The 26,720-nt window shown below is 45.7% G+C and overlaps 1 protein-coding gene across 4 annotated transcripts in view; it reads left to right on the plus strand.

Annotated features, from left to right (window-relative positions):
- The window catches only part of FILIP1 (filamin A interacting protein 1), a 602,420-nt gene that overhangs the window by 63,871 nt on the left and 511,829 nt on the right, over positions 1-26,720 (plus strand). The window lies entirely within an intron of this gene.

The following is a 26,720-nucleotide window of genomic DNA, read 5'->3' on the forward strand; positions in this document are numbered from 1 at the left end:
TGCACTCCCTATGAAGATGGATAAGGTGCCCAGGACACCTCCCTGGGCCCCACGGGTGCTGAGAAGGGGGGTAGTGCCACGGGTAGACTCACAGCCTGGTGCCGGCTCCCGCAGCAGCACAGAAAGGTGCTGGCCATGCTGAGAGCTGGTGGGAGTGGCCAGGGTTGGGCTCCCTGCACCGCACCCAGGCAAGCCCTGATCTGTTAAAGGGGGTGTCTGGGTGGGACCGGACACCCTCAAGGTGGTGATCATATCTCTGGCAGCAACGCAGCTCTACCTAGTGCAGCAGGAGATTCTCTAATAGAAGATGCACACTCTAGAGTGAGCGCCCTATAATGCCTTGCAAGGCACAGCGTTTTGGCCATAAAATGTGCCCATTTTCAGCTTATGGTGGCCCTAGGATCATGGGGTCACCACCAATGAAAAGCAAATGGATAGGGGGAGCTGCAAGAGCAGTATAGCCTCCCCCAACAGGAAGTTTTGGGGCCCCACCCTAAGTTACCATTCCACCCAAGGGTTCCAACTGATATCAAAACAAACCTCAGCAGGAACTTTTGTTTCAGGTTGATGAAACTGCACCCTCTAGGGGTGAAGATCATGGCTGCAGTCCTTGTGGCCTGAATGGTGATAACAATAGGATTGTTATAATGGTGAACACCCTATAGGGGTGAAACGCTGTAATTGCAGGTGTTTTTTACTGTAATTAAGTCCTTTAGGGACTATGGTTCAAACTGTAGCATGTTATGCTAAATGTGTATAAAAATGTATGACTGCATTGTTGTGGCCAATGGTATGACTTGTGTAGGGTCATATAAAAAAGCCACCCTCTAGGGGTGGAAGATGGTATTACAGCAGGACTAACAACCAAGTGATGTCCTTTAGGGACTGTCAACTGAGCGTCATTTTTCTGTTAAATAATTCAATGTGGATTATGATGAGCCTTGGCCTACACCTTTTAGGGGTGAGGGTAGACAGGGCAGATCATGCTGAGAGTAATCTGAGCAACGCAAACCACTCCAGCCTGCTTAGATATGTTCCTTGTTGATGTTTATTTGAGAAATGAGTCTGACAGCCACTAGTAATCAAAGTAAATGTACTTTATTGTCAGTATCAGGTGCTCTCACTCCCAAGAATATTGCATTAGACTACAAGTGAATGTTCTGCCATGTAGGTTGTTGGTTTATACCTCCACTTGAGGGAGACAAGAATAATCACACAATGTCATCCAAAATTAATTCCATCACCTTCGGTATATTTGTAAATTGTTGCATAGTATTAGGTAGTGTGTGTAATAAATGTACGTTTACTTTATCAAAAGAAAAGGCACTAACTGGACAATCATTTATTGAGTGTTATTCGTGTTTGCTTGTGCATGGTGAGTACTAGCCCACACCACCTCCCTTGAGTAAGCCTTAGACTGCTCAGCTCTGCAATGCTACCCTACAAGAGTCAAACGCTACAATGGGGTGTTTGATTTCCAGTGATGGTCGAGTGCAGACCTATTACTTGTGCAGGCCATACAATTATTGACCCACCCTCCAACACGTGCCACTTAGTTATCTTTCCTTGCCCAATCACCTAGCCCTAACACATAATTTGATAACTGTAGGAAGTTGGCTCTGTATGTGCTATTTCAAAGTAAGGAATAGCATGCACAGAGTCCAAGGGTTCCCCTTAGAGGTAAAATAGTGGTAAAAATAGATAATACTAATGCTCTATTTTGTGGTAGTGTGGTCGAGCAGTAGGCTTATCCAAGGAGTAGTGTTAAGCATTTGTTGTACATACACATAGACAATAAATGAGGTACACACACTCAGAGACAAATCCAGCCAATAGGTTTTTATATAGAAAAATATCTTTTCTTAGTTTATTTTAAGAACCACAGGTTCAAATTCTACATGTAAAAGCTCATTCGAAAGGTATTGCAGGTAAGTACTTTAGGAACTTCAAATCATCAAAATTGCATGTATACTTTTCAAGTTATTGACAAATAGCTGTTTTAAAAGTGGACACTTAGTGCAATTTTCACAGTTCCTGGGGGAGGTAAGTTTTTGTTAGTTTTACCAGGTAAGTAGGACACTTACAGGGTTCAGTTCTTGGTCCAAGGTAGCCCACCGTTGGGGGTTCAGAGCAACCCTAAAGTCACCACACCAGCAGCTCAGGGCCGGTCAGGTGCAGAGTTCCAAGTGGTGCCCAAAACACATAGGCTAGAATGGAGAGAAGGGGGTGCCCCGGTTCCGGTCTGCTTGCAGGTAAGTACCCGCGTCTTCGGAGGGCAGACCAGGGGGGTTTTGTAGGGCACCGGGGGGGACACAAGTCCACACAGAAATTTCACCCTCAGCAGCGCGGGGGCGGCCGGGTGCAGTGTCGAAACAAGCGTCGGGTTTGTAATGGAAGTCAATGGGAGATCTAGGGATCTCTTCAGCGCTGCAGGCAGGCAAGGGGGGGGTTCCTCGGGGAAACCTCCACTTGGGCAAGGGAGAGGGACTCCTGGGGGTCACTCCTCCAATGAAAGTCCGGTCCTTCAGGTCCTGGGGGCTGCGGGTGCAGGGTCTCTCCCAGGCGTCGGGACTTTGGATTCAAAGAGTCGCGGTCAGGGGAAGCCTCGGGATTCCCTCTGCAGGCGGCGCTGTGGGGGCTCAGGGGGGACAGGTTTTTGTACTCACAGTCTTAGAGTAGTCCTGGGGTCCCTCCTGAGGTGTTGGATCGCCACCAGCCGAGTCGGGGTCGCCGGGTGCAGTGTTGCAAGTCTCACGCCTTTTGCGGGGAGCTTGCAGGGTTCTTTAAGGCCGCTGGAAACAAAGTTGCAGCTTTTCTTGGAGCAGGTCCGCTGTCCTCGGGAGTTTCTTGTCTTTTCGAAGCAGGGGCAGTCCTCAGAGGATGTCGAGGTCGCTGGTCCCTTTGGAAGGCGTCGCTGGAGCAGGATCTTTGGAAGGCAGGAGACAGGCCGGTGAGTTTCTGGAGCCAAGGCAGTTGTCGTCTTCTGGTCTTCCTCTGCAGGGGTTTTTCAGCTAGGCAGTCCTTCTTCTTGTAGTTGCAGGAATCTCATCTTCTAGGGTTCAGGGTAGCCCTTAAATACTAAATTTAAGGGCGTGTTTAGGTCTGGGGGGTTAGTAGCCAATGGCTACTAGCCCTGAGGGTGGGTACACCCTCTTTGTGCCTCCTCCCAAGGGGAGGGGGTCACAATCCTAACCCTATTGGGGGAATCCTCCATCTGCAAGATGGAGGATTTCTAAAAGTTAGAGTCACTTCAGCTCAGGACACCTTAGGGGCTGTCCTGACTGGCCAGTGACTCCTCCTTGTTGCTTTCTTTGTTCCCTCCAGCCTTGCCGCCAAAAGTGGGGGCCGTGGCCGAAGGGGGCGGGCAACTCCACTAAGCTGGAGTGCCCTGCTGGGCTGTGACAAAGGGGGGAGCCTTTGAGGCTCACCGCCAGGTGTCACAGTTCCTGCCTGGGGGAGGTGTTAGCATCTCCACCCAGTGCAGGCTTTGTTACTGGCCTCAGAGTGACAAAGGCACTCTCCCCATGGGGCCAGCAACATGTCTCTGGTGTGGCAGGCTGTTGGAACTAGTCAGCCTACACAGACAGTCGGTTAAGTTTCAGGGGGCACCTCTAAGGTGCCCTCTGTGGTGTATTTTACAATAAAATGCACACTGGCATCAGTGTGCATTTATTGTGCTGAGAAGTTTGATACCAAACTTCCCAGTTTTCAGTGTAGCCATTATGGTGCTGTGGAGTTCGTGTTTGACAGACTCCCAGACCATATACTCTTATGGCTACCCTGCACTTACAATGTCTAAGGTTTTGTTTAGACACTGTAGGGGTACCATGCTCATGCACTGGTACCCTCACCTATGGTATAGTGCACCCTGCCTTAGGGCTGTAAGGCCTGCTAGAGGGGTGGCTTACCTATACTGCATAGGCAGTGAGAGGCTGGCATGGCACCCTGAGGGGAGTGCCATGTCGACTTACTCGTTTTGTCTTCACTAGCACACACAAGCTGGCAAGCAGTGTGTCTGTGCTGAGTGAGAGGTCTCCAGGGTGGCATAAGACATGCTGCAGCCCTTAGAGACCTTCCTTGGCATCAGGGCCCTTGGTACTAGAAGTACCAGTTACAAGGGACTTATCTGGATGCCAGGGTCTGCCAATTGTGGATACAAAAGTACAGGTTAGGGAAAGAACACTGGTGCTGGGGCTTGGTTAGCAGGCCTCAGCACACTTTCAATTGTAAACATAGCATCAGCAAAGGCAAAAAGTCAGGGGGCAACCATGCCAAGGAGGCATTTCCTTACACAACCCCCCCCCAAACGAAAGAGGATGAGACTAACCTTTCCCAAGAGAGTCTTCATTTTCTAAGTGGAAGAACCTGGAAAGGCCATCTGCATTGGCATGGGCAGTCCCAGGTCTGTGTTCCACTATAAAGTCCATTCCCTGTAGGGAGATGGACCACCTCAACAGTTTAGGATTTTCACCTTTCATTTGCATCAGCCATTTGAGAGGTCTGTGGTCAGTTTGAACTAGGAAGTGAGTCCCAAAGAGGTATGGTCTCAGCTTCTTCAGGGACCAAACCACAGCAAAGGCCTCCCTCTCAATGGCACTCCAACGCTGCTCCCTGGGGAGTAACCTCCTGCTAATGAAAGCAACAGGCTGGTCAAGGCCATCATCATTTGTTTGGGACAAAACTGCCCCTATCCCATGTTCAGAGGCATCAGTCTGCACAATGAACTGCTTAGAATAATCTGGAGCTTTGAGAACTGGTGCTGAGCACATTGCCTGTTTCAGGGTGTCAAAGGCCTGTTGGCATTCCACAGTCCAGTTTACTTTCTTGGGCATTTTCTTGGAGGTGAGTTCAGTGAGGGCTGTCACAATGGATCCATATCCCTTCACAAACCTCCTGTAATACCCAGTCAAGCCAAGGAATGCCCTGACTTGAGTCTGGGTTTTTGGAGCTACCCAGTCCAGAATAGTCTGGATCTTGGGTTGGAGTGGCTGAACTTGGCCTCCACCTACAAGGTGTCCCAAGTAAACCACAGTTCCCTGCCCTATCTGGCATTTGGATGCCTTGATAGAGAGGCCTGCAGATTGCAGAGCCTTCAAAACCTTCCTCAGGTGGACCAGGTGATCCTGCCAGGTGGAGCTAAAGACAGCAATATCATCAAGATAAGCTGTGCTAAAGGACTCCAAGCCAGCAAGGACTTGATTCACCAACCTTTGGAAGGTGGCAGGGGCATTCTTTAAACCAAAGGGCATAACAGTAAACTGATAATGCCCATCAGGTGTGGAGAATGCTGTCTTTTCTTTTGCTCCAGGTGCCATTTTTATTTGCCAGTACCCTGCTGTCAAGTCAAAGGTACTTAGAAATTTGGCAGCACCTAATTTATCAATGAGCTCATCAGCTCTTGGAATTGGATGGGCATCTGTCTTGGTGACAGAATTGAGCCCTCTGTAGTCCACGCAAAACCTCATCTCTTTCTTTCCATCTTTGGTGTGAGGTTTGGGGACTAAGACCACTGGGCTAGCCCAGGGGCTGTCAGAGCGCTCAATTACTCCCAATTCCAGCATCTTGTGGACTTCCACCTTGATGCTTTCCTTAACATGGTCAGACTGTCTGAAGATTTTGTTCTTGACAGGCATGCTGTCTCCTGTGTCCACATCATGGGTACACAGGTGGGTCTGACCAGGGGTTAGGGAGAAAAGCTCAGGAAACTGTTGTAGGACTCTCCTACAATCAGCCTGCTGTTGGCCAGAGAGGGTGTCTGAGTAGATCACTCCATCCACTGTGCCATCTTTTGGGTCTGATGACAGAAGATCAGGGAGAGGTTCACTCTCTGCCTCCTGATCCTCATCTGTTACCATTAACAGATTCACATCAGCCCTGTCATGGAAGAGCTTAAGGCGGTTCACATGGATCACCCTCTTGGGGCTCCTGCTTGTGCCCAGGTCCACCAGGTAGGTGACCTGACTCTTCCTCTCTAGTACTGGGTAAGGGCCACTCCATTTGTCCTGGAGTGCCCTGGGAGCCACAGGCTCCAGAACCCAGACTTTCTGCCCTGGTTGGAACTCAACCAGTGCAGCCTTTTGGTCATACCAAAACTTCTGGAGTTGTTGGCTGGCCTCAAGGTTTTTGGTTGCCTTTTCCATGTACTCTGCCATTCTAGAGCGAAGGCCAAGTACATAGTCCACTATGTCCTGTTTAGGCTCATGGAGAGGTCTCTCCCAGCCTTCTTTAACAAGGGCAAGTGGTCCCCTTACAGGATGACCAAACAGAAGTTCAAAGGGTGAGAACCCTACTCCCTTCTGTGGTACCTCCCTGTAAGCGAAAAGCAGACATGGCAGGAGGACATCCCATCTCCTTTTGAGTTTTTCTGGGAGCCCCATGATCATGCCCTTTAATGTCTTGTTGAATCTCTCAACTAAGCCATTAGTTTGTGGATGGTAAGGTGTAGTGAATTTATAAGTCACTCCACACTCATTCCACATGTGCTTTAGGTATGCTGACATGAAGTTGGTACCTCTGTCAGACACCACCTCCTTAGGGAAACCCACTCTGGTAAAGATACCAATGAGGGCCTTGGCTACTGCAGGGGCAGTAGTCGACCTAAGGGGAATAGCTTCAGGATACCTGGTAGCATGATCCACTACTACCAGGATATACATATTTCCTGAGGCTGTGGGAGGTTCCAGTGGACCAACTATGTCCACACCCACTCTTTCAAAGGGCACCCCCACCACTGGAAGTGGAATGAGGGGGGCCTTTGGATGCCCACCTGTCTTACCACTGGCTTGACAGGTGGGGCAGGAGAGGCAAAACTCCTTAACCATGCTGGACATATTGGGCCAGTAGAAGTGGTTGACTAACCTCTCCCACGTCTTGGTTTGTCCCAAATGTCCAGCAAGGGGAATGTCATGGGCCAATGTTAGGATGAACTCTCTGAACAGCTGAGGCACTACCACTCTCCTAGTGGCACCAGGTTTGGGGTCTCTGGCCTCAGTGTACAGGAGCCCATCTTCCCAATAGACCCTATGTGTTCCATTTTTCTTGCCTTTGGACTCTTCAGCAGCTTGCTGCCTAAGGCCTTCAAGAGAGGGACAGGTTTCTTGTCCCTTACACAGCTCTTCCCTTGAGGGTCCCCCTGGGCCTAAGAGCTCAACCTGATAAGGTTCAAGCTCCAAAGGCTCAGTTCCCTCAGAGGGCAGAACTTCTTCCTGAGAAGAGAGGTTCCCTTTCTTTTGCTGTGTTGCAGTTGGTTTCCCAACTGACTTTCCTGTTCTCTTGGTAGGCTGGGCCATTTTTCCAGACTCCAGCTCTACTTTTTCACCCTGTGCCTTGCATTGTGCTCTTGTTTTCACACACACCAGTTCAGGGATACCCAGCATTGCTGCATGGGTTTTTAGCTCTACCTCAGCCCATGCTGAGGACTCCAGGTCATTTCCAAGCAGACAGTCCACTGGGATATTTGAGGAGACCACCACCTGTTTCAGGCCATTGACCCCTCCCCATTCTAAAGTAACCATTGCCATGGGATGTACTTTTCTCTGATTGTCAGCGTTGGTGACTGTGTAAGTTTTTCCAGTCAGGTATTGGCCAGGGGAAACCAGTTTCTCTGTCACCATGGTGACACTGGCACCTGTATCCCTCAGGCCCTCTATTCTAGTCCCATTAATTAAGAGTTGCTGTCTGTATTTTTGCATGTTAGGCGGCCAGACAGCTAGTGTGGCTAAATCCACCCCACCCTCAGAAACTAGAGTAGCTTCAGTGTGGACCCTGATTTGCTCTGGGCACACTGTTGATCCCACTTGGAGACTAGCCATACCAGTGTTACCTGGATGGGAGTTTGGAGTGGAACCTTTCTTGGGACAGGCCTTGTCTCCAGTTTGGTGTCCATGCTGTTTACAGCTATGACACCAGGCCTTTTTGGGATCAAAGTTTTTACCCTTGTACCCATTGTTTTGTGAAGAGGCTCTGGGCCCACCCTCCTGTGCAGGTTTTTGGGGGCCTGTAGAAGACTCTTTACTATTTTTAGTTTTGGTTGTCTCATCACCCTTCTGCTGGGGAGTCTTTGTGACCCCTTTCTTTTGGTCACCCCCTGTTGAAGTCTTGGACACCCTAGTCTTGACCCAATGGTCCGCCTTCTTTCCCAATTCTTGGGGAGAAATTGGTCCTAGGTCTACCAGATGCTGATGCAGTTTATCATTGAAACAATTACTTAACAGGTGTTCTTTCACAAATAAATTGTACAGCCCATCATAATTACTTACACCACTGCCTTGAATCCAACCATCCAGTGTTTTCACTGAGTAGTCAACAAAGTCAACCCAGGTCTGGCTCGAGGATTTTTGAGCCCCCCTGAACCTAATCCTGTACTCCTCAGTGGAGAATCCAAAGCCCTCAATCAGGGTACCCTTCATGAGGTCATAAGATTCTGCATCTTGTCCAGAGAGTGTGAGGAGTCTATCCCTACACTTTCCTGTGAACATTTCCCAAAGGAGAGCACCCCAGTGAGATCTGTTCACTTTTCTGGTTACACAAGCCCTCTCAAAAGCTGTGAACCATTTGGTGATGTCATCACCATCTTCATATTTAGTTACAATCCCTTTAGGGATTTTCAACATGTCAGGAGAATCTCTGACCCTATTTATGTTGCTGCCACCATTGATGGGTCCTAGGCCCATCTCTTGTCTTTCCCTCTCTATGGCTAGGATCTGTCTTTCCAAAGCCAATCTTTTGGCCATCCTGGCTAACTGGATGTCCTCTTCACTGGGGCTATCCTCAGTGATTTCAGAGGTGTTGGTCTCTCCTGTGAGGGAACCAGCATCTCTGACTATTATTTTAGGAGTCAGGGTTTGAGGGACCCTGTTCTCCCTAGATAGGACTGGTAGGGGGGAATTGTCCTCCAAGTCACTATCCTCTTCCTCTGAGTTGCCACCCTCAGAGGGGTTGGCCTTTTCAAACTCTGCCAAAAGCTCCTGGAGCTGTATTTTGGTAGGTTTGGGGCCCATTGTTATTTTCTTTATTTTACAGAGTGACCTTAGCTCCCTCATCTTAAGATGGAGGTAAGGTGTGGTGTCGAGTTCCACCACAGTCACATCTGTGCTAGACATTTTGCTTCTAAAAGTTGGAATACTTTTTAAGAATCTACAACTGGTTCTAGAATCTAATTCAAACTTTTAACAAACTTTTAAACTCTAAAAGACAATGCTAAACAGGGACTTAACACACAAGGCCCTAGCAGGACTTTTAAGAATTTAGAAAACTTTTCAAATTGCAAAAATCAATTTCTAATGACAATTTTGGAATTTGTCGTGTGATCAGGTATTGGCTGAGTAGTCCAGCAAATGCAAAGTCTTGTACCCCACCGCTGATCCACCAATGTAGGAAGTTGGCTCTGTATGTGCTATTTCAAAGTAAGGAATAGCATGCACAGAGTCCAAGGGTTCCCCTTAGAGGTAAAATAGTGGTAAAAATAGATAATACTAATGCTCTATTTTGTGGTAGTGTGGTCGAGCAGTAGGCTTATCCAAGGAGTAGTGTTAAGCATTTGTTGAACATACACATAGACAATAAATGAGGTACACACACTCAGAGACAAATCCAGCCAATAGGTTTTTATATAGAAAAATATCTTTTCTTAGTTTATTTTAAGAACCACAGGTTCAAATTCTACATGTAATAGCTCATTCGAAAGGTATTGCAGGTAAGTACTTTAGGAACTTCAAATCATCAAAATTGCATGTATACTTTTCAAGTTATTGACAAATAGCTGTTTTAAAAGTGGACACTTAGTGCAATTTTCACAGTTCCTGGGGGAGGTAAGTTTTTGTTAGTTTTACCAGGTAAGTAGGACACTTACAGGGTTCAGTTCTTGGTCCAAGGTAGCCCACCGTTGGGGGTTCAGAGCAACCCTAAAGTCACCACACCAGCAGCTCAGGGCCGGTCAGGTGCAGAGTTCCAAGTGGTGCCCAAAACACATAGGCTAGAATGGAGAGAAGGGGGTGCCCCGGTTCCGGTCTGCTTGCAGGTAAGTACCCGCGTCTTCGGAGGGCAGACCAGGGGGGTTTTGTAGGGCACCGGGGGGGACACAAGTCCACACAGAAATTTCACCCTCAGCAGCGCGGGGGCGGCCGGGTGCAGTGTCGAAACAAGCGTCGGGTTTGTAATGGAAGTCAATGGGAGATCTAGGGATCTCTTCAGCGCTGCAGGCAGGCAAGGGGGGGGTTCCTCGGGGAAACCTCCACTTGGGCAAGGGAGAGGGACTCCTGGGGGTCACTCCTCCAATGAAAGTCCGGTCCTTCAGGTCCTGGGGGCTGCGGGTGCAGGGTCTCTCCCAGGCGTCGGGACTTTGGATTCAAAGAGTCGCGGTCAGGGGAAGCCTCGGGATTCCCTCTGCAGGCGGCGCTGTGGGGGCTCAGGGGGGACAGGTTTTTGTACTCACAGTCTTAGAGTAGTCCTGGGGTCCCTCCTGAGGTGTTGGATCGCCACCAGCCGAGTCGGGGTCGCCGGGTGCAGTGTTGCAAGTCTCACGCCTTTTGCGGGGAGCTTGCAGGGTTCTTTAAGGCCGCTGGAAACAAAGTTGCAGCTTTTCTTGGAGCAGGTCCGCTGTCCTCGGGAGTTTCTTGTCTTTTCGAAGCAGGGGCAGTCCTCAGAGGATGTCGAGGTCGCTGGTCCCTTTGGAAGGCGTCGCTGGAGCAGGATCTTTGGAAGGCAGGAGACAGGCCGGTGAGTTTCTGGAGCCAAGGCAGTTGTCGTCTTCTGGTCTTCCTCTGCAGGGGTTTTTCAGCTAGGCAGTCCTTCTTCTTGTAGTTGCAGGAATCTCATCTTCTAGGGTTCAGGGTAGCCCTTAAATACTAAATTTAAGGGCGTGTTTAGGTCTGGGGGGTTAGTAGCCAATGGCTACTAGCCCTGAGGGTGGGTACACCCTCTTTGTGCCTCCTCCCAAGGGGAGGGGGTCACAATCCTAACCCTATTGGGGGAATCCTCCATCTGCAAGATGGAGGATTTCTAAAAGTTAGAGTCACTTCAGCTCAGGACACCTTAGGGGCTGTCCTGACTGGCCAGTGACTCCTCCTTGTTGCTTTCTTTGTTCCCTCCAGCCTTGCCGCCAAAAGTGGGGGCCGTGGCCGAAGGGGGCGGGCAACTCCACTAAGCTGGAGTGCCCTGCTGGGCTGTGACAAAGGGGGGAGCCTTTGAGGCTCACCGCCAGGTGTCACAGTTCCTGCCTGGGGGAGGTGTTAGCATCTCCACCCAGTGCAGGCTTTGTTACTGGCCTCAGAGTGACAAAGGCACTCTCCCCATGGGGCCAGCAACATGTCTCTGGTGTGGCAGGCTGTTGGAACTAGTCAGCCTACACAGACAGTCGGTTAAGTTTCAGGGGGCACCTCTAAGGTGCCCTCTGTGGTGTATTTTACAATAAAATGCACACTGGCATCAGTGTGCATTTATTGTGCTGAGAAGTTTGATACCAAACTTCCCAGTTTTCAGTGTAGCCATTATGGTGCTGTGGAGTTCGTGTTTGACAGACTCCCAGACCATATACTCTTATGGCTACCCTGCACTTACAATGTCTAAGGTTTTGTTTAGACACTGTAGGGGTACCATGCTCATGCACTGGTACCCTCACCTATGGTATAGTGCACCCTGCCTTAGGGCTGTAAGGCCTGCTAGAGGGGTGGCTTACCTATACTGCATAGGCAGTGAGAGGCTGGCATGGCACCCTGAGGGGAGTGCCATGTCGACTTACTCGTTTTGTCTTCACTAGCACACACAAGCTGGCAAGCAGTGTGTCTGTGCTGAGTGAGAGGTCTCCAGGGTGGCATAAGACATGCTGCAGCCCTTAGAGACCTTCCTTGGCATCAGGGCCCTTGGTACTAGAAGTACCAGTTACAAGGGACTTATCTGGATGCCAGGGTCTGCCAATTGTGGATACAAAAGTACAGGTTAGGGAAAGAACACTGGTGCTGGGGCTTGGTTAGCAGGCCTCAGCACACTTTCAATTGTAAACATAGCATCAGCAAAGGCAAAAAGTCAGGGGGCAACCATGCCAAGGAGGCATTTCCTTACAATAACCCTGTGCATAATAAAGCAAACCCCACATATTTATTTCTTGCCTCTCTGCAGACACCAAACCTCTTCTCAATTACCTACATCCACCACTGACACTTTACTCTCATAGTGAAAAGATTTTTTTTAATGAACAATCTATAAACAAAACACCTTTGAACACAACATCAAGCCATATGCTATATCTGAGATTAATAAACAAGCTCTCTACACATGTAGATATGTAGGCGTAACACCAGAGAAACTTAGAGACAGACACACACACACTTGCAAAATCACTAAGACGTGCACCCACACAAACATACCCAAGCTCACAAAAATATACCCACAAACCATACATACCTTGTACAGAAAACACTAATCAAACATCCCTCCCTAAAGATCCACTCCTCAGTCCCCATTCTGCATCTTCCCTAGAGTCACAGCCGCCAACTTCCGTGGAACACTTGGGCTTATAACCCAGCAATATTTCATCTGAGTGTCTCATGAAAGTGAACCAAGGTTTGGGTTCTGCATGGGAACACAGGCACCAGCAGTGACACTTTCCTTTCACCTTTTCTCTTCAGATGCATTTTAGTTGCCACTACTGCTGCTACCCAGCATGTCCTGGGGCGGGGAGGGGGTTTCAGATGGAGTTATGACATTGGGGCCACACCACATTGTGGCTCTCATAGTTGTGGACAAGGTTTTATCAAGCTACATTGTTTTAGATGTGTCAATGCTTGCCTATTAGCACTGGAAGTTTAACACCTGCACATGAAAGTCAATCTCCGCCCTTTCACCACTTTACTCATTAACCTTTAATTGCTTCCTAAAGTAAAGGCTTAACATTACATCACATCACTTACCCAGGTGCTAAATGACCAATTGTCTTGTGGGACAACATGAGACAGTCCTGGCTCTTCAGTTACTATAATGCTGCATTCTTGGACTTCTGTGTGAGAGTGCGGAACGGTGTGTGAGTGTATGTATGTGTGAGAATGTGCATATGAATGTGTGAGAGAGAATGTGTGTGTGTATTATGCTTGACACTGTGCTGCTTACCCTGGCACACTAAAGGTATTTCATGGCTTATAAGAGAGGGCACATATTGCGTATTGGTGGGAGTAGTTGTGTTGCCCATTGCCAAATATATGCCCTGACAAACTGGAGGTAGAGGGGTACATCCATAAGATAATGTTGGTGCTGACATATTGGAGGTAATTATTGGCATCAGAGTGGGCAAGTGTGGCTTGGGGACATTGTTGTCAAAATTTTACTTTTATACCAGGAGTAATCATTTGGCATCCATAGAAAAATTATACAACTAGCACGCTGAAGGTAATTCTTGACAAATGACAGGCACCGATGGCAAAACTGTAGCCCTGCCATACTGGAGGTAATTCCAACCATATGGGTAGAACCAATAATAAATGCCTATAATGTCTGAGGCTGGTCCTCCTTGGCATGGAATGAAATTACTGGAATATTTCAAGAGTGCTCTTTAAGAGTCTGTGCTTTCTTTTTTTTAGAAAACATGTTTGATAAATATGCTTTGAATACACTTCTTGACCCCATTTACACAATAAAATTCCAGGGAGAGGGAGAACTCTGAACCCCACAGATTATGATGCATCACTTTCAAAGATCACCATCTACCACTGTGAGCATAAATGGCAGGGAGCAGAGAGAGCGGTGTATAGGCAGAGAGGCGTAATTGTGGAGATGTGCCCGGAGCAGAGATATGACAGTAAAATTAACACCATTGTCCAGCCTTAAAATGGGTAACATTAATTACATTTCACACATTGAAGTCCACCACACTCTTGTCCTACCAGCAATTGTTTCCACTTTATGTTTCAAAATTCCATCATGTGAATGGGCCATACTAATAATTGTGTGACCCTGATTCCCATGCCTAGAGCCCGTCCCTACATGACAACCTACATCTGTTCTGTAACATACATTCTAGAACGTCCAGAGCACTGTGGCAATGCACATTCTGGAGTGCCCACAGCACGGAGACCACACCACTGGCAAGCGTGAATTATACAGATAACAATAACTCGACACAGCAGAACATGCCATAACGTAAATCCATTAGAAATAAAACAGCATAACACAACCCAATATGGCATAAAATAACAAAGCCACGAGAAGGTAAGCTACATAAACAGGTCGTTGCATCGTGAGAGTTATTTCAAAGCTGTACTGGACTGCAGTTTTCATCAGCTCGAAATATACCGGTCACACTGGTACTGTATGACACACCATAATGATTCTTTTTACTGCTGGGAAGTTCTGCAGAGATAGTAACCCCTGAAACCAGCGTGTTGCTTGTTTTATAAAGCTGAGAAAAATATTGCAAGGCTTTAATTTTTATAGTGGTTGCTATTCTTTGAATGGAAAATAAATGAAAAACAAAACTTTTTAATCGTTTTTGACCTGAAAAAAATGGCGATGAACAATGAGGAATCTGTCATAAATAAATGTTAAACTGTTAGACAGAGGGACGTATGTTTTGTTGTTTTTTAATCAGAGCCAGAAGCCAAAATTCGATTATATTATTTGGGGGGAGTATGGCAGATATGATAAAAATTAGATTTGCAATGCGACAAATCATTTGTACGAGAATTCCACGGATTTGCCTTTTTTTATATCATGGTGGGTACCTATACAGAAGTCGAGCTGATTGATGAACAGGTTTGCAAGAGTGCTTTTAGACCAAGGTCCTTTTCTGTGCTTTTACCTGTGGTAACTACTAAACATCAAGAGGGTGTTATTCTGGCCTAGTTTGCAGACCCCCAGGAAGGACTTTAAGTGGGGCAAATCCTTAAAACAGGCCTACCTAGCCCTATATTCATGTCCCTAACTTTGCAAACAAAAATCTTGATTTCAACAGTGTGAGAAAAAATCCTTAAAGTGATCCAAGATAGTGATGTAGTCCCTGGGACATTTCACGTTTTACTTCATTTTGCATGCTATGTGGATCCATACTTCCTAGGAGTATTTCCGTTCCCATGTTATTCTTCCATATTTTTGTTTTTCAAGCAACCTCTGATCTTCGTCTTTCTCACACACTGCAAATGAGCTGACGCCAGGGCCTTCATTATGAGTGGCGGGATGATTGGCTCGATTGTCAACTCTCCAGCAGTTATTGGTACATTGGATACTGGTAACCCTTAAATGGGGAATATCTGACCATGATAAATTGGACCCTGAAGGCTCATTGAAAAATGAGGGATTACTAGGGAAAGTGTTACTTTTGAGTGTGATAACTCTTGTAATTCCTCATTTTCTCCTGTACTTTCAAAAACCAATTTCACCTGTTTCCAGCAGCCGAAATTTCTGGGTAAAAGTAAAGATATATGTGGCATTACTGAGGGTCTCACAACTCCTGCTGTTACAGGCCCCACTGGAATTAAGAGGCTAATCACAATGAAGGACTCAATGTCTCGGCGAGTTCAGTCTGTGGGTGAGTATTCGTGAGGGCATGAGTGAGAAGTCTGGAGTTGAAGTTGCAGTCAGTGTGAGTTCAGTACCTGTGACTGTGTTGGCTTTACCACATGCTCATTCAGTCCCTGTCTGTAGAGCACACAGCATGATCATTACACAAATGTCAGTTATGAATCTATGACAAAGCGTTCATAGGAAGTACACACCTGCGGAAATAAAGACAGTGCCAAAGGAAAAGAAAAGGCAGAATTTTTATTTTTGTGAGAGAGGATAGTGAAGTGGAAGAGTTGAATGGAAGAACATGTGGAAGGTCAGCATGACAATGCAACATGAAATGAAAGAGATAAAGGCCCTCATTACGACCCTGGCGGTCTTAAGACTGCCAGGGTCGCGGGGGCAGATGGACTGCTGCCAATGTGGCGGCCCAACCGCCACATTATGACCGAGGTGGTAGCGCCACGGTGGGATCACCAGCACCACCACTTTACCACAACAGGATGGACTGGCAGTGCTGGCGGTCCTAATCCACCAGGGCAGAGCTGCAAGTAGCACTGCCCTGGGGGTTATGACTCCCCTCTCTGCCAGCGGTTTCATGGCGGTAGCCAAGTGCATGGGCAGTACAGGGGACCCCCTGCCCAGCCCCTTCGCAAAGTTCACTCTCTGACAGACAGTGAACTTTGGGACGGATGCTGGTGCACCCTATGTACTACAGCATTGCCGCCGGCTCAATTTCGAGCTGGCAACAATGCTGCAGACCGTTTCCCACTGGGCCAGCAGGCAGAACTCTGTGTCCACCCGCTGACCGAGCAGGAAACTCATAATGGGCCTGACAGGAAGGCGGCTGCACTGGCTGCAACCTACCTGTCGGGACTTAGGCAGACAGGCTTTTCCGTCCGCCAAAGTCGTAATCAACCCCAAAGTGTGAGACATGTAGATGGACGGACTTCAGCATGATGTGTGTAGAGAAATGGTTGAGTTACTAGTGCAGACAGGCCCCCCAGCTTATTGCATATTCACGAGTCACAAAATTACCACAAAATTGGCTGAGAAGTTCAATGCCTGCAATTTCAGTCCAGGCACTGCAAAAAACGAAACCAAAAAATTGGCTCTATAAACATTTGCTTTCCCTTTTTATTGTAGGCTTAGACCAACATCTTAAGAGTGCTTCAGCGCACAGTATTTCTCTTACAGCCAGCATGATGCCAATATCAAAGTCTATCCCTGCTTCTCCTCCTCTCTGGATTGGGGAGCGTGAGGAAGACAGGCCTCTGTGTAGTTTCCTGAGCGGTTTCTCAAGAGCATGCACCTGTCCAACTCTCTGCTATTTGTTTTATTTTTTATTCATGTAAACTTGTGGACAGTAAAGCATTGCTGTGGGAGGTGAAGACGCCGGGTTTCTCTCTGTATCCTAAGAGACTTTCCAAAGGCGACCTCTGATGTTTTTCATGTGGTCCATACATCGTATTTAAAGAGCTTAACAGAAGTTGCTCTATCCCAAATAGGACATGATCAGTGACTGAAAGGCTTAAAAAAAACACAGATGAGTACTGTGATTCTGAGTGGAATGGAGGGATGGCAAAGATGTAGCTAAACAGAACATAACATTCTGTGACTCTTTTTTTTAAATTTATATAAATAGATTGACAATAACGCACACCTTAAATGCAAAATAAGTGCAAGTTCATCTAATTAATTGGAAATGCACTATTTTAGTTATGAGATCTCACTTGGTTAATACAATCATTGCTGTTGGCGCAGTGGGAAATAGAGGCTTGTGAATTTATAATGCTACTACATCCAAACTGTGAAAGATTCCACTGTGAATAGGTAAGTCATAGTTTTAAAATGTATTACACACAGTATAACATAGGCAGCCACAAAATGTGCAAAAATATTTAGGGTGTACTTTATGCATGCATAAGGTTGTATAGCATCTTCTCACATCATCGTTATTTATAAACTGTAACCATCCTCCGTCAAATCTGCCTAGTCCACCATCCCTTTAAAAAAAAAATATATATGTATATATGAACACCCCAGTTGGGGCACTTACGCAGTCCACCATTTAACAGAAGATAAAAGATAACATATTTATTGAATATAATCAAAATAAAATGCGATAAAAATCTCAAAAACACAGACGTGTGCTGCAAAATTTCTTTTTTTGTGTCGCAAAATTTCCTAACCGATGCTGCAATATCCTGGGGGGTCTATTCGGAGAGCGAGAATACAGAGGAAGGGGATATACAGTAAAGAATGGGAGTTTTACTCAGGTCATGTTAAATAAAAAACACTGCCAATATACTTTGGTAAAGTCTGTAAGCCTACCTTCTTTCAGGTGTATATGTGTGTTGTGTGATGAATCTATATGAATGAAGGAAAAAACAACGAAAGAAGTCGTACAGGGTTCTAATTCAAAGGTTTTAGACCATGTTCATAATTACATAAACCACACCTTTTGTGAAGGATTCCTAATTATCTTTGGAGACACATATACTAGAAAAGCTCTGTCTATTTCATCTAACTCTAAACACTGCTGATTTGCCTTGCTTGAGCCTGTGGCACAGTCCCATGTCACGGGAAGACTTCGTGCTATGAAGGATGTCTTGGTACATGCTTCTTTTCAGTCGCAGATTATAATGGAGATTCTTTTCCATATTACAACTCCCCATAACAGTTGGTTATTTTGATAAGAATGCACTAAGGGTGAGACATGTCTGAAAAGAAGCTGTGAAGGCAGTTGTTCCACCAGGAGCTCGTGGCGGGGAGTCGTGTGTTGCACTGGGAAGGCCTCTCATCAAAGGCTCAGGGGCAAGAATGCATCAGAGGGGGCAGAGAAATTAAATTCGAATTACAGGGCCCTGCAGGAAACAAGGCATTCCAGACATGATTTGTGGGCTCTGTGTAGTAAAGCCAAGCGCTCATAAAGCATACGGCAGGTGTCTACAGCCTACATTGAGTACAAAGGCTTTGAAACAAAACATTAAAACGGGCCCTCAAACAGCATTTTCTTGGGCTCTGATGAGTCACTTTCATGTTTGCATGAAGGAGTTATTGGCACTAATCTCCCTGTCAGACTACCAGCGCGCACTTATAGTTTTCATAGGAGTTAAGACATTTATGACTATGAATTAAGTTATCATTTCTAGAGGTCTGAAAATGCTTTTTTTTTCAATCCTCAAATGAAAAGCAGAGAGCAATTCCACTGTTTCTTCTGTATTCGCATCTGCCTGTTCCAGATTGAAAAGAGGCTGAACGCAGGGGAAATGCCAACTCCCCATGCTGCGCAGGGAAGAATGCACAGAACGAGGAATTCATATGCCATCCAGCACTGCCAGGTACCGGACAATTAAATTACATAGTTACCTTAATGGAAACTACATTAAGTTAATTACACCTGCTGGACCCTGATAGTGCCCTTCAAAGCATCTTTCGCAGCAAGGGACTCGGGGCCTGATATATAAAGCAGTGACGTGCACAGTCATGTGTTCAAGCAATGTGTTTATATTAACGCAGTTATTAATGTAAATGCATTTCCTGATCCCCACAATGCTTCTAAATATAACAGTTTTTCTTGGCTTTTTTTCCCTGCCTACTGAGCAGTGAGGCACCCCAAATCCTGCTCCAAAGGTGAGAGAAAATGTGCAATTTCCCTAATTCTGTTTACCTGGTGGAAATAGCCCACCTCTAGTTACTTTATACATGACTCAAAGCAGGATCTTGCACTTCCAGCAAGCACATTAAGTCATGTTTATTTAATGTAATTTTAGCGGACGGACCTAGCCTCAGGGAGCTGCTGTGCTTAGTAAATGATTGGTGGGTGATTGGCAAGGGCGGTGATCTATGAATCCTTTGCAAAGGTGTCTAGGAAGGCAAGGAGAGGGCTGGAGGATCTGGGTGTTTGGAGTGAGCTTGATTGTTGGAATCAGGGATCGCATCTTTACTATATTGAAGGTTTTAGGTTCTTACCAAGGCTGATATAGGTATGCCATGGAGAGATGAATCTTGGGTTCTCTCCTACGTGGCAAAAGGGAGAGAGGAAGTCTGCTCGTCAGTGGAATACGATTCCGCAGTCCTAGGGTGTACAGTCTGCCAGGGTTGGCGAATGTCCCTGGGAGTCACTGTTAACATTTGAGATGGATTTGTTACCTGTGTGTAACTGCTCCATGAACAGAAACCCAAACAGCATACTTTCGTCCATGTCTGTTTATCATAGATAGTTTGAAGTGCAGCACTTAAATGTTTATGATTTAATGTGATAAATATGCTTGTCCAAACATTTGAAGAGCACAGTCATATTTGGTCTCTCTTCTCTTCAGCAACAGAAGATTTCCTGCACTTCTTGTATAGCAATGGATGTATGGAAACCCAGGCCCTCTTTATGAGTAAGCCTTTGTTTTCGGCACCGGAACAAACCAGAATTATAAGTTATGAAATGTTAGTATATCTGATAATTACTGGGTGCGATAATAGTCACATGCCCTGTTCTGTTTTCACAGGTGAAACCTGCTGGAATTTAACACGGGGGAAATGCCAAGTAATTACTGATGCATACGTATTTTGGTGCAGTAAGCACCAAGACCCAAATGTTATTCCGCATATTTGCGGAGGAAATTGTAATAGATGCTATTTATCACATGACCCTGTGGTGCACCCTCCTTCCGGCCACTCATAATGAGAGCCTCAGTCAAGTTTTTAAGAGGCATGCATGCTTCTTTTCTAATCATTTAAAATTTTATGTCCCAGATTTTTTTTTAAATTTACAAACAGTATTCATGTTTTGGTAGACAGTTCTTTCATCTTCTTTCTTCTATCACTCCCCTTTTCCACTCCTATTCTTTTAATGTATCTGTTTATTGTCATACAATAGCCGATTGAGATTACAACATATGTGATTTTTACTTCTGCAACCTTTTAACTGTGGCTTCGTTTTCTGGTGAACGTGTTATAGGTATTTCAGTTCCCCTGCATGTCCCGTATATGCTTTCTATCTGTAAAGTCTACCAAATTATAACAGGACCCTAAGATGGGCTTCCAAGCGTGCTCTGACTTACTGATGTACATTCTCGACAATGGAGGACAGGCTGTCTTGTTCCTCTTTGTATTATTCTGGCATCTGGCACCAAAATCAGCCATTGCCCCCCGTAGGAGGTATGTCCAGAGCCCCTGCTCAATAGATTCATTCTGTCTTATACAGTAGATGTTTTCTGGTTAGTTTGTACTTAATTCGTGGCCTTAAAAATGTGTGACCCCTCTGTTCTCTTTGCCCTCACGAGTGAAAATACTCCAAGTGCCACTGGATTGGAATAACATCTGGGCTCTTGGATGATCTCACCTGGAGCCTGTCATGCATCGCCTCCATATGAGCTAATCAGTAATTGCCTGCAGACCCGCAAAACATGGTTATTTAATTATAAAACTGAAATCGTGAATAACACTTCTGAAAAAAGGGCAAGTTTCTGTCACAGTAAGTTTTTCTTACTTATTGTTGATGTTTCAATAGCAACACCACAAAATAAAATGATGGACAGAGTGTTTAGACTTTTCAGACACTCACCCCCAGTCATAGATCTGGGATTAATCCATCATTATTTTGCTCGTCATATCACCCCAGTTTCGGACCCAACCATTTGCAAATCAGTTTTGACCCTGTTCCCAATGGGAACAGTCCAGCCCGAACTGCCAAGCCAGGTCCTCCCTGGACCGGAAACAAGCATCCCAGGACCGGTTTTGGGGTATCACCCCTCATCAGCCACGCTAGATTGAATCTAGTGGCGCAGTGAGCATGGGACCCACATCTGGGCATACCCTAGACACTTAAGGCGCACATAGAAACACCATAAATTAAAATGTTGTACAGAGCCTTGAAACTTTTCTAAACACTCACAATTTAATCCATTGTTATTTTGCTCGCCACGTCACCCCTGTTTGGACCCAGCCACATGCGAATCAGTCTTGACCCTGCCCCCTATGGGAACAGTCCAGCCTGAACTGCCAAGCCAAGTCCTCCCTGGGCCAAGAAACAAGGATCCTGGGACTGGTTTCAGGGTATCACCCCTCATCAGCCAGGCTAGCTTGAACCCAATGGTGCAGCTAGCAAGGGACCCATGTCTGGGCAAAACCTAGCTACTTAGGGTGCACATAGCAACACCATAAAATAAAATGATGGACTGAGTGTTGAAACTTTTCAAACTCTCACCCCCCAGTCACAGATCTGAGTTTGATCCATTGTTATTTTGCTTGTTACATAACCCCAGTGTGGACACAACCATATGCAAATCAGTCTTGACCCTTCTTCCCATGGGAACAGTCCAGCCAGTCCAGTTTTCTATAGCAACAACACCTTGACTTCTGAAAACATGTAAAACCTTGCTGATGCATCCTTTTCGTTTGTCTTGAAATTATGTTTGTTCTCTTCAGCTTCTTTCTTATGATGCAGTTCAAACACTTTGTTTACAGGGATGGCCTTAGTACAGCAGTGGAGTTTTATGTATTCACCAGGCTAGCTTACCATCGGACTAGGAATATCTTCCTGCCTCCAGAACATGAAGCTACAAACATGGCAAGTTGATTCGGCTCCTCCCATCTTCAGCCTTGAAAAGTATGACCACAGGACTGAATATAAATATACCCACACCTGCTGCCACACCAACACAGCACTATGTACAGCCCTGCTGTTGATTTTTAATTGATGTTGACGCTCTGCTCAAAGTTTATTACACCCTTCTAGCAGGCAAACGAGTACACTATGCAAGCACTTTTAAGTTTTACATCTCCATGATCCTAGGTTATGCAGCACCCAACCTTCAGACTTAACCCATTTTCTATTGTCCTTTGAAAGAGTGCTTTGGCAATCTCGCTGTTGTTTGTAACATTCATCCTGCACGATTGCCTAAGTTAAGGTTTTGAAAATCAGGTGCCTCGAGACAATGGTGAATGGCCTATTATATAAAAAACTGAAACACAATGTTCCTAGTCATCTTGTAACATTCTTGCCCACCCCAGTCCCAAAATGCGTAGCCTCGACCCACATCCTAAATCCACCCAGCAATCATCAAAAGTGCTAAATCACCAGGTTTTCACCCTGGGCTCGGTCTCCAGAAACATATCTATGCCATGACAAAGAATGCAAACACTTATATGGGGTATCAAAGTTGTCCATGTGCATCAGGTTCTATAAGAAATCTTCAAGCATTGGTATTTTTGATACTTGATTACAGGAACATTATTTTCTCTGGCACCCTTAACATTCTCCTGGCCCCCCTAAAAGCTACTTTACATGGAGCAGCTCGACTTATTTTGGCCACTTGAAACTTCAGTCACATCACTCGTGTCCTACAAGCTGTCTTCCTATAAAAGATAGAACCACCTATAAAGTGGCCTTTGGGCAGTCACGGCTCATGGTTTTAGAGGGGGTGGGGCTGGGAGCGCATGGGAGGAGGTTTTTATGTAAATATTAATACATTTTAACAAAATAAAAATAAACTTACCTGGACCTCCGCAGCCTGGAGAACTGTGCCGCTACTCGTCTCTTCCTGCAGGCACAGGCTCCCAGCCTGCCCTACGGCCAATCCTGATGCTGCTCAATGCAGCATCATGATTGGCTGGGAGTACCCAGCCAGGGTGCTCCAAGGCACACCGGGAGCCTGTGCAGGCTCTCTCCAGCCCAGCAAGAGAGCCCTGTGTGCATGTGTGTTTGGCCGACCGTCTCGGGCCGACCAAACACACATGAGCTCTGAGGGGATTGCACTGTGCACTCCCCTCGGCTCGTCACAGCCTGTGGCCCGCCCCTTTCACAAGGAAGGGATGATAATAAAGACAGTTTATTATCCCTTCCTCGCAAGGAAGGGATAATAAAGACAGTTTATTATCCCTTCCTTGTGAAAGTATTGATAGCGGTTGCTGCTGGCCAGGGGTGGGGGGGTGACGCTCCTCCGCTCTCATGGGGGAGCCACCCCTGACTTTGGGTGCTTAAGTCTCTTAACTATGAATGGTCCTATTGTCTGGCAAGAAGCTTGGAGATTTCACAGGGATCTCCACTGCGCCACAGTTCAAAACAACTTTCTCTTAGAAACACCTCTCTTTAAAAAAAAAATAACTTACATTGAACTGTCTTTCTCCAGTTGACTCCCAAATTCTGCCTACCTTCTGCACCATACCATTCTCTTCTTGGTCACTACTTTCTGCCGTGATCTCTCTAGTGCTCTGACTGCCTGACTATGTCCACTATATTTCTTATGTTTATATAATATGATATTGTACTTTATTTTGCATGTGGTACAAAATAATCATAGCCGTCAGTTTGCCAGATTTTGAGAGCAGACCATTCATATATTTTTAGTTATTTTAACTTATGCACATATAGTAATGTGAGTCTGGTTTTTGGTAACTCCTACCATTGCATATCAGTTTTCAGTTTTTGGTATACTCTACATTTCATATTGTTCTTGTCATGGACTTTGTCACTTCCTGCACACAGTCTTTTGTAAAGCTCTGTGTTGCTCTTTGGGCTTGTAGGCGCTATATAAAAACGTTACATGAATAAATGAACACATACACCCCTCAAACTAAGTCTTGCATGGGAGAAGCCCTAGGTTCTTTTGCTGAGATGGCTACAGGAATCAGCATGACACTGGAATATAGGAGCATTTGAAAATCAATTGAAAATCACTTGTTGGATGGGACTGCTCTGGTGTGAATTACTCATTCACCTGTCACTTCCTCACAGAGGATCAGCTCAGATGTACATTTCAAGGTCAGTTGTGAAAGTGCCTTCATTTGTGAACAAGATGTTTCAGTACCTGAAAACATGCTGCTCTTTGGTGCTAATATACAAATGATGGAAATGTCTTTGAATGTCCCTCATCGACTTCCTAAATAGATGTTACGTATACATGTGAGTGATAAAAGTGAATAATGTTTTTGCTTTCACACACATCACAGCGATTCATTTTTTAGGTCTCACCTACCGGCAGCCTTTGCTCTCTGTAGGCAGATCGATTTTTTCCAATATACATGGAGTGAGCTTTGGATCAACCCCTTGCTTACAACTGACTGGCTTTGTTGCTTATATGTCTCAGTTGTGTGCCCCTGATTTAATAACTTTCCTCCTTATTATTGTATTTGCTCCACCCAGGAGTATTTGGGTCCCAGCTTTCCGCTTGGACGAGTTGTAACCTTCCTCTGCTTACTTGAGAGGACTCTTTTTGTATTTTACTTTCAGCTCTCCGTCGGCATGTATGTTGCAGTGCTGCTGTATGTCCTATCTCTCCCTCGAGTGCTCTCTTTGATACCCCCTCCCAAGGCGAGGATTACTTGCTTTGCCCGTGCTTGTTTTCCACAGCATCATCTGAACAATTATTTTATACCAATATAGGATAAGAAATATATCATTGTATTATTTTATACTCAGGAAAAAGGTCTAATGGTAATTTCAGTGAGAAGGTAAAGTGAATGTACAGCATATAATTTATACAGCAAATAGCGCAACAATATGAAAATGATAAAAAAAAGTGTCCGCAAGTTTATTTTGCGTGGTGAGTGCGCCTACAAAATGATGCGGTGGCCACGTCATAGGCGTTTTACTTATTTTTCTCTAACAAATCTGTACAGCATCGTTAAAACCAATTGACAAAGCCAATAGGTGCCAATTGCGAGACCTACTGGCTTTGCTAAAGCTTGTTAAGAGGTGTTGGTCCATGAGGACGAAAGCTGTGCCTTTTCCTCAGGACAACCACAGAGTTAATCCTTCCCATCTAGACTAATTGTATGCAAATTAGGCATGGATTTGCCCCACTGAACTAGCGTTGGGCATCTCTGCTTTGAAAGGAATGTTACGAATGCCACGCACCTGTGCCTTTCTGTACAGAGCAGCTAATCCCCTGTAGTCACGTGCATCTTGCAACTGTTGGCGAGGGAGATCATTAGCCCGCAGCTGTATAAATAGCCAAGTATTTGCTCCACATGCTTGCCTTTTTCTTTTATACTTTTAGGACAGCAGCAATACATTCCATTTGACTGAAAAATCATTTCAGTTAAACAGACCAACAGTTTGGTACTGATGGGTCTACAGACGCGAACCAACAGCTTTTACGTTTCCTTTGTAGATAATGGGTGTTTGGATTTTCTTCTTTTTTGTTTCAGAGGTGAAGCTTTCAATCCCTTTGTAGGGTTCATGTTGATCAGTAGTGTGCACCTGAGCAGACTCCTGTGCTGTATAGAAAATGTACTTATATACAGGGCGGACTGGGAACCCGAAGCATCCCTGGCAAATTTTGTCAGACCAGGCCTCATAGGGTAGATAACCAGCGAGCCTGACCACTACAATGGGTCTTGAGGGCGTTCTCCTTCCCTGCAAAATTTTGAAAAAATGTCAAAACAGTGCATTCTACAACACATTTTTTCATTATATGTCAATCAATCAATCAATCTATTTATAAAGCGCTCTACATACCCGTGAGGGTTTCAAGGCGCTGAGGAGGGGTGAGGGGGGTGCTGCTACTGCTCAAAGAGCCAGGTCTTGAGGTGTCTTCTGAAGGTGAGCAAGTCCTGGATCTGTCTTAGGTCAGATGGGAGGGTGTTTCAGGTCTTGGCAGCGAGGTAAGAAAAAGATCTGCCGCTGGAGGATCTGGGTCTATCTCCAATTGAATTTGTTTTTAAACCATAGTAAATGACCTTACAGTGCATTGGGATAGGCAATATTTATAGCGGCTTTTCAATGATACCCTCACCATCACCCTCTAACAGTGCCTCTCATTTCTTCATCGCCCCTCTCTTACATGTACTTCGTTTTATCTTACGTGCCTTTCTTACCAGTGTAATGTGTTGGAGCACTTTACATCACACACACATACAGAAACAATGAACCACACGTGTAAATCAGTGTACAGAAAATGTTACACAGGACAAAGGGGGCTATTCACATGGCAGCCATACTGGTAGGCATTTTTAAAGAAGTTTTGTTTTGGGGAAGCATAAAGTCAGGATTCAGAACGTAACACAGTGGTTCGGGTTGACTGAACTAATAACAATTTATTTCTACCCAAACAAACCCTTTTTAGCAAAATTTAAAGTCAAAGATTGGGGAAAACATAACATTCTAACCTGTACCATGCAAACTGTATGCTGCTCTATGATGGAAGAGCATACCTCACTGTGCTAGATTATGTTTGTAATTTATGAACTGCACAGTAACTTTAGAATCTCTATGACAAAAGCAGTGTACCACG

This window comes from Pleurodeles waltl, chromosome 5 (assembly GCF_031143425.1).
Source record: "Pleurodeles waltl isolate 20211129_DDA chromosome 5, aPleWal1.hap1.20221129, whole genome shotgun sequence".
NCBI lineage: Eukaryota > Metazoa > Chordata > Amphibia > Caudata > Salamandridae > Pleurodeles > Pleurodeles waltl.